General features: G+C 44.5%; 1 pseudogene; it reads left to right on the top strand.

The window, feature by feature from the left end:
• Window positions 1-5,174: 5,174 nt before the first annotated feature.
• Window positions 5,175-5,294, top strand: LOC136642241 (5S ribosomal RNA; annotated as a pseudogene).
• The last annotated feature ends 901 nt before the right edge of the window (window positions 5,295-6,195 follow it).

The following is a 6,195-nucleotide window of genomic DNA, read 5'->3' as shown; positions in this document are numbered from 1 at the left end:
TACATCTCTGAGATTTGGTTAGTCCTTTAACGGGGACTGTATTTTGAAATATGTAAATGCTTTTGGTGGTTATCTTTAGATTATACAGGCGTTTTAAGAACTTGTGCACTTTTTGTGCTTGAACTATTAAATCATAGATTAATTTGTTCAAAATTACACTCACATAAGCAAAAGTTCGAGCCTATGCATGTCTACTCAGGAACAAGTCTCATTCAGTTCAAAGGGGTTGCCTCTCAAGTATGTGCGTTTAGAATGTCAACCTAAATGTACAACACATTGTACAATACATTTGGGGTAAAGCCCTTGTGATGTACAAATATGAAAAATTAAAGAAAGCACTTGCATTTTTTCATAAGGCAGTCTCACAGGTCATAATTTTCCAAGACCACAAGATGCCAGATCAAATTATTGTTAACCCAAATTATTGTGTACATTTTTGGTCCCTGTTGCGTATATGCAACGTTGGGCAGAAACGGCTTAAAATAATTGCTTCCCGCTTCCACCCAAATCTGGTCCTTGAACGTAATTCTTTTGTGACTCAGGTGTGATATACATTCAACAAATCCCATCTCTCTCCAATAATTGACTGTAGTTTCTTTAGATACTAGGCTGTGTTTATGCACCAGTTTCGCTGCTAATTCCCACATACAGCAGGCAAGATGGAAAAGAGAGCATTTGCATTGCAGAAGTGAATTGAGAGCAAAGGGGAGAGCAATGGGGAGCAGGAGATGGGGCTGGGACCCGGCACTTATGCTGGATCCCAACCCTGTTCCTGCGAAGTTCAGAGTGGCTTTAAGCCGCTCCGCTCTCCTCGGACTTGTGCCACCTCAGGAGACCCATAGGTGCAAGGCTGGTGTACCCGCAGGTAAAGTTTCCCCTTACCTCTGGCTGAGCTGCTTTGGGCCCCTATCCTGCGCTGGATAGAGCACAAGCCTCTTGGCTTGCTTGTTCCAGCGCAGGATAGGATTGGGCCCTTATTGTTTTTACTGAATTGTTTTATGTATTTACATAAGCTACCTTCACCTCTCACAACAGTGGAAAGACAAGGTATAAGTTATTCAAATCAATCAATCAAGTTATGGGAGTTCTGCGCCCTGGATGTGCAGGGCCTCTCCCTAGGAAGATAAAATGGGGAAATGAATCTGTCAAGTGCCTCTTTGCCGCCACTTATGCTCTACTTATAAACTTGTGAATGAAACAAATACAGTATTTCACAAGTGTCCAGTGCCTCTCATCCAAAGGAAATGAGATAGTGCTATCTTTGAAATTTGTCAGTGCTCAGGGAACAGGTGGTGGATAATGGTATATTGACACACAGAGAGGAAGCATCTGCAACCCGTCTTATACCAGCCATTGTGTCAATTAACTGGAAGCACAGACAGATTTGTCCCAACAAAATCTGTGTCCAGATTGCCCCATTGCATTCAGGATCATAAAATCAGTCCAAAAATGGGGGTGGCTGTGTTAACAATAATGCTTCCCAGAGTTCATAGGCCCACTGCTAATGTGTTTCAGTGGATGACCGCCAAATTCTCATAATCTGGGAGCAGGAGGAAAAGATCTCTTTCCATCTCTGTATGTGTGCAAATATGCCGAAGTGCATCTCCAATGTAGTGCTACATTGTGCAACCAGTAGGGCAGAAAGTCAACATCTGACCATAGCCAAAAGCAGCAGACTCATCAAAGAATTTTTGGAATAGCTCCACAGGAAGACATCCATTTGGCAATTACTTTAAGTAATGGCACAGCAGATACAGGATAGGAAAAGAGATTGGGACATCTTTCTTGCCCTTTTTCTGCAGGAGATCTTTAAGAGTCCCCAGCACATATCCTGAAGTTCAATTTAAACACACACACACACACACATAACCCCCATCTCTATGGATTAAACACATGGCAGAACTGTGGCTTCTTTTTCTAGAAGGAATCCCACTGGTGGTTACCCCTCACTCTCATAAGTTCTTTACCTGCACTCTGTGCTTCAGATAACACAGAGATTGGGCAATGTGAGCAGACTATCAATGGGATCCCCTTATTTCCTGAACACGTTCAGACACAGAGCAGCTCATGAATTGCCCTTGCTTAAAGGTACTCTCGCCTGCCTGGTTAAAGAGAGGATAAGAGGGTTTGATGTATTCAGATTGGAATGGAAAACAAAAGGAAGGGCATCCCATTTCCACCCAGACCAATATTTCTCTGATGAATGGACTGAAAATGAAGGGGTGGGTGGGGATAAGCCTATGGAAATAAAATTCTTAAGGATGCGCAGTTAGAAGCCCAAGCAGCCTGGTACCAGTACTGCTTGCACCAGAGCAAGGTAAAAGTCACAATCCTATGCTTTCTCAGCAGCAACTCAATAATGGTTCCTTGCCAGATGCAAGGGAGGGCACAAAGATGCTGGTCTCTTGTGTCTTGTGTGCTCCCTAAGGCATCTGGTAGGCCACTGTGAGATACAGGAAGCTGGACTAGATGGGCCTTTGGCCTGATCCAGTGGGGCTCTTCTTATGTTAATAGTGCCAAAAAAGGAATAAAAGTAGCAACACCACTGCTATTATTGCCACAGCCATTGTACCATGTACCATGAGAGGGCTCTTGGGCCTCTAACACTCATGGGGAGTGTTAACAAGCATGAGCCATAAGAGGTTCACATTCTACTTCTGGCAGAAGCTGTCACCAGTGTCTCCACTCCGATGCATAGTGGTGTGGCTGTGCATCTTCCAGCCAAGCTCTGCATAGCATGGAGCTTGACAACCCCAGAGGTTCAGCAATGGCATAATAACATCATCACCAAACATCCAGAGACAGTGCTGCAGTGAGTCATGACAGCTGCTGAAGGGGTCCATATACCGATGTGGACCCCAAGGGAACGGTGTCTGTCACTGCCTCTTCACAGTGGCCACAGGTGCTATGCTTTAAATCAGGGATCTCCAAACCCCAACCTTGGGGCCAGATGCGGTCCGCGGCAAGCTTCTCTCCGGCCCGCGGCCAGCCTCTGATCCCCTGAGAGCATCTGGCCCAGTTGACCTACACAACCAGAGCTGTGCTTGTGGGGTGGGGGAATGGGGGTCCATTTAAGTGTGTGCTTTGTTTCTTGGGCTGTGTTCATGCTTGGAGAAGTCCTGGACATTTGAGCGCATTCATTTATTCATTCATCCAAGTTCCATCTCTAATGTATTTATTTACATTTTATATTTAATTTTTTTTCTGGCCCTTGACACTGTGCCAGATATTTGATGCGGCCCTTCGGCTGAAAAGTTTAGAGACCCCTGCTTTAAATAATGGTTATGAATAGGAAAGTGGAGAGACAGTGAGAGAAACTAATCGATAGTAAACCAGTGTGGAATAGTGAGTCATATGTCAATGGAGAAACTTAAGAGTAAAAGCCCTGCTCTGCAACGAAGCTCACTTTAGGCAGGGGCTGTAGCTCAGTAGTAAAGCTTGTGCTTTGTGTACCAAAGGTCTTTGGTTCAGTCAATTGCACCTCTAGGAAAGGCTGAGGAGGGCTCTTGCTTGATACTCTGGACACTGTCCTAGATCAGTGTTTCTCAGTGTTTGTCCTTCGCTACATCACTTCACATGGTCCATGTATTTGAAGTACCACCAGAAGTAACTGGCAATGACATCATTATCTGTTACTTCTGTGCTGGGAAACCAGATGCAATGTGACAAAAACCACTAAGAGGTTCAAGGCAGATGGGAGGGCTTTTTCAAGTGCAGGAAAACATGCTTTGGAGCCTCCTACAACTGGTCTCACTGCCAGGCAGCAGGTGTTCATGGGCCCCGCAAGCACCACCAGACACCACCTCAAGTACCACTGGTGGTACCCATACCCTCTGGTTGAGAAACACTGTCCTAGATGGACCAATAACCTGATTCATCAGAGGGTGGCTTCCTACACTCATCATCCCTCAGCCTGATCTGCCTCACAGAACTACTGGGATTTTGTTCAAGAAAATCAGGAGTGGACCAGCAAACAGAAACAAGTGACCTTGGCTTGCAGCCTGCCCCACCCCCACGCCCACCCACAATTTATGTACAGCAGAACATAAGGAACAAAACACCAGACTGGCTCTATCCTGAAATTAAACTGTATGCCTGGTGGAAGACTTACTCCATAGAGAGTTAAGACTTGGCGTAGTTGTTGCTGCCATTTGTTCATCTTAGTGATGGCCTGTTCCTGTGCACAATAGTGTTTTATGTTACTTTTTTTTTAAGAGTGCATTTCCTTGACAGTCTGTTTGCACCCTGATCCCTCTTTAATAAATGCCCTTGGACTCTGAATCTAAGAATTATGCCTTGGTTTGAATTTCCAAACCCCACAGCAGTCCCCCCCTTTCCGCCTATAGCTGGTGAAATACATGGCATTGTTCTATTACACATCCCCTTAACACAGTCCCACGTTGTATTCTGCAAGTCTATATGCCTCATGTTGTGAGAGGCGGCATTGTATTGTGAGAGGCGGCATCTGGCTGGAAAATATAATGTATAGCTGAATGGTTGATGGGCAGTCTCGCCAGAAATCTAATGTAGGACCCTATTCCTAAAACTCCAATAAAATGCAGATGGGGAAACACACCCATTAAGCTAAATGTGCTGCAGAGAGCATTAGCAAGCAATGATTAATAACAGTGTTACTAATGCATGATAATTAACACAAATGGTTAGCACAATGATGTACAAAACCAAAACGGTCATTCCTTGCATTGAGAGTATCAAATGGCTATTTTTTACATATTAAAATAATTCTTAGATCAGTGGTGTAGCTAGAGGGGGTGCAAAGCACTAAGTTTTGCAGGCGCCTGAATGTGCTGTGCAAGCGACCCCCTCCCCTTTGGAGCCATTCTGGGCAGGTGGGGCAACAGAAAGGTTCTGAAGGGGAGAGGGAGGGGGTGCTTTCACGGCACATTCAGGCACTTGCAAAACTTAGTAATTTGCACCCCCTCTAGCTATGCCACTGTCTCAAAGAGCACGTTTTTTTCCAGGGTTAGGCTTTGAACAAAAGACACAGATGTAAAGAGCTACCTCATACCGTGACAGCAAGCATTGTCTGTCTTTCTGTTCCCAAAAGCCATTCAACTTATCCGTACCAACGCTCTAGTCTCTGTTAGTCTCGGGCAGAGATTTTCAATCTTTTTCATCTCATGGCACACTGACAAGGCACTAAAACTGTCAAGGTAGACAGCAACTGTTACCCTGCACATGCCCAATCTCGTCTGATCTTGGAAGCTAAGCAGGGTCAGGCCTGGTTAGTACTTGGATGGGAGACTACCTGGGAATACTGGGTGCTGTAGGCTTATACCATAGTCTTTCGAAACTGAAGGTTGCCAAACACACCATCAGTATTTTGACCATCGGCAAGGTACACCATGCTGCTGCCAGGGGGCTCAAATCCCTCAATTGCCCTACTAATAAATAACCCTCCTCAAGCTCCTGTGGCACACCTGCGGACCATCCATGGCACACCAGTGTGCCATGGCACAGTGCTTGAAAAGCGCGGGATCTAGGGTGTCTAGGCAATGGAAGTAACACACCGAGATCCAACCGGTGCTGTTTACTGATACAAGGGTGGTGGGCAATGGTGATGCACCATTGCCCTGCCCAACTGGTTTTTTAATTATAACTTTTGATAGAATAGAAAAATTCAAATACTGTTTCATTACATTCTACGTGAAATTACACATTAAATGACATATAACATGATGGTATTATTTGACAATATTTAAAAAGTTTTGGCCAGTAGTGGTGTCACCTTGTACGTGTCACCCAGTGTGGCCCACATCCCCAGCATTCCATTATTGGTGCTACGGATTACACCCCAAAACAAGACAGCAACTACAGTTAACATCTGGTTGGCTTGGAAGAACGGGAAGCACTAGCTACTGCAGTAAGGAACAGGGCATGAGGAGACCAGCAGACTCTATCTCATCAGTATGCTGAGAACAAGTAACATTTTAGATCAAATAACTAAAAAAATTCAGCTGCTCCCGTAACAGTCATTCAAAACTTAACTGAATTCTTTTGTTCTTCTCTTCCTTTTCACAGACAAGCAAGAACACTGTGAACCTCTGCCTAGAACCTAACCTGCTTAAATAATGCAATTACATGAAGAGCTTAGTTTTATTTGTTAGTTTTTAAAAAGGTTTCTGAAGCCTATAAATATGAACCATAACCCCTCAAATAACAAGAAATTAAAAT

Source organism: Tiliqua scincoides, chromosome 2, assembly GCF_035046505.1.
Source record: "Tiliqua scincoides isolate rTilSci1 chromosome 2, rTilSci1.hap2, whole genome shotgun sequence".
NCBI lineage: Eukaryota > Metazoa > Chordata > Lepidosauria > Squamata > Scincidae > Tiliqua > Tiliqua scincoides.
Note: the sequence above shows the minus strand (reverse complement) of the source record. Positions and strands in the feature narration are given on the sequence as shown.